Here is a 2781-nt window from a genome sequence, read left to right on the forward strand (position 1 = left end):
CTTGGAATAATTCCTTTGTAAACTTTACCCACTCTTTGGTACATCAAATTATTGCAATTAATGAAACTCGTGTTAAACCTGTATCTGCTGAAGGATGGTGGAATACCATGGCCCATATTGGGGGTTGGGCACAGCGATGGGGAGGTGCCTTATCCCTGGGGATCTTGGGACTAATAGGGGTGGCAGTAGGTCTGCTCCTCTTAAAACGAGTCTTAAACATCTTCATCCTGACTGAGCTTGTCCACTGTCAGGTGTTACTCAGTCTGATGCATGACTCTCCTGGAAGTCATGAAGTGTGGCTACAGATGCTGAAAAAATGAGGGTCTCCAAGGACGGGCAACCTGTGGGGAGACCCCCCACCTAAGACAGGGCATCGGGGGCCCTATGCCGGGTAAGGGAAGGTACTTCTCTCGCAGGACCTAAGACAGGACCCCTCATTATAAAATAAAATAGGGGGAATTGTGGGAACTGCAGCCCCCCGAGTTGATATCCCTGCCCCCATTTGAGGTGCTTATCTGCAAGGAAAACATAATAAATTCCCTCTGCTCCTGGAGCGGGGAAGGAAGGAATTTTAAGTGCATGGTGACCAGTCCTTGATCCCTGCTAGGGTCAGGTTACAGTCCCTTCGCAGCCCCCTCCTCATTTGGTGCCATGGTATAAAACCAGCCCAGCAGACAATAAAAAAAAAAGCTGTTCCACCTCAAGCTCGTGCTCTGTGTATTCATTCAACCTGGACACCCTCCGCCGAGACTCTTGGTTCCAGCCCGCTCTGGCGCGGCATTCCTTTGAATCTTGTGTCTGGCATTCGGCGACTCCTTACTCACCTATCCCTGAAACCCTGTCCCATTGGTCCCAGTGTTCCAGCTGAGCTGGTCCATAGCAACACAATCTGGCCCCAAACAAACTTCTGAAAAGAAAATTGGACTGCAGTTTCTCTTATATCAACCACCTAAGAATTGCTCTGTAAGAAGCAACACTTCCTCCTTGCCTCTACCATCTTTCAGGAAGCCGCAAAAAGCAGCAACCATGCATCTCCTTCCACATTGGCCAGGCTGGTGTCCAGATCAGCAATGCCTGCTGGGAACTCTAGAACATGGCATCCAGCCCGGCAGTCAGTACCAAGTGACAAGACCATTGGGGGAAGAGATGACTCCTTCAATACCATCTTCAGGGAGACACCTTCTCTGCGGGCACTCTTCCTTGAAGCTTGTGCCACATCTTACGCGAGAGACCATGCAGACTCCACAGGTGGCTTGACATGGTGTTGCTTGAAGAAGAGTCCTACTATCAATTCGTTTTGGTACTGACATTTTCTGGAGCGACTCCTCATGTATGCTATCAAGATGTCTCCCTTCCAGTGGCATCCTGTCATCTATGAAGTGTTCGTAGACCTGGAACCCACAGTTATTGATGAGGTTCGCACTGGTACCTACCGCCAGCTCTTCCACCCTGAGCAGCTCATCACAGGCAAGGAAGATGCTGCAATAACTATGCCCGTGGCCGCTACACCATTGGCAAGGAATTGCCTTGCCTTGGACAGCATTTGCAAACTGGCTGACCAGTGCACAGGTCTTCAGGGCTTCTTGGTCTTCCACAGCTTTGGTGGAGGAACTGGCTCTGGGCTCCCCTCTCTGCTGATGGAGAGGCTCTCTGTTGATTACGGAAAGAAGTCCAAGCTGGAGTTCTCCATCTACCCAGCCCCCCAGGTTTCCACCGCTGTAGTTGAGCCCTATAACTCCATCCTCACCACCCACACCACCCTGGAGCACTCTGATTGTGCCTTCATGGTAGACAACGAGGCCATCTATGACATCTGTTGTAGGAACCTCAACATTGAGCGCCCCACCTACACCAACCTTAACCGCCTCATTAGCCAGATTGTGTCCTCCATCACTGCTTCCCTCAGATTTGATGGAGCCCTGAATGTTGACCTGACATGTTGATAAAGTAATATTTTCAGATACCTTGAAAGCAGGTCCAGCACAGCGGAAGATACTTCATGTCCTGGAGAACAAGATTCAGGTGCCACCACGTGGAGACCAGACAGCAAGATCAGGCCAGACATCTCCTTTGGTGGTGTCCTCATTGTCTTGTCTCTTCCAGACCCTGGAGATGTCTGCATCTTCTCTCCTCAGAGCCCTGGAGACATCCTCGTCATCCTCTCTCTTCAGAGCCCTGGTGTGACCTCATCGTCCCCTCTCCTCAGAGCCCTGGAGACATCCTCATCGTCCCCTCTCCTCAGAGCCCTGGTGTAACCTCATCGTCCCCTCTCCTCAGAGCCCTGGAGACATCCTCATCGTCCCCTCTCCTCAGAGCCCTGGTGTAACCTCATTGTCCCCTCTCCTCAGAGCCCTGGAGACATCCTCATCGTCCCCTCTCCTCAGAGCCCTGGTGTAACCTCATTGTCCCCTCTCCTCAGAGCCCTGGAGACATCCTCATCGTCCCCTCTCCTCAGAGCCCTGGTGTAACCTCATTGTCCCCTCTCCTCAGAGCCCTGGAGACATCCTCATCGTCCCCTCTCCTCAGAGCCCTGGTGTAACCTCATTGTCCCCTCTCCTCAGAGCCCTGGAGACATCCTCATCGTCCCCTCTCCTCAGAGCCCTGGTGTAACCTCATTGTCCCCTCTCCTCAGAGCCCTGGAGACATCCTCATCGTCCCCTCTCCTCAGAGCCCTGGTGTAACCTCATTGTCCCCTCTCCTCAGAGCCCTGGAGACATCCTCATCGTCCCCTCTCCTCAGAGCCCTGGTGTAACCTCATTGTCCCCTCTCCTCAGAGCCCTG

The 2781-nt window shown here is 52.5% G+C and overlaps 1 pseudogene; it reads left to right on the plus strand.

Annotated features, from left to right (window-relative positions):
- The first annotated feature begins 13 nt into the window (after nt 1-13).
- LOC126488747 (tubulin alpha-1C chain-like) lies at nt 14-2260 on the plus strand (annotated as a pseudogene).
- Nucleotides 2261-2781: the final 521 nt, after the last annotated feature.

The sequence above is a fragment of the Alexandromys fortis genome, unplaced genomic scaffold, assembly GCF_014885135.2.
Source record: "Alexandromys fortis isolate MF-2015 unplaced genomic scaffold, M_Fortis_MF-2015_v1.1 scaffold_216, whole genome shotgun sequence".
Classification (NCBI taxonomy): domain Eukaryota; kingdom Metazoa; phylum Chordata; class Mammalia; order Rodentia; family Cricetidae; genus Alexandromys; species Alexandromys fortis.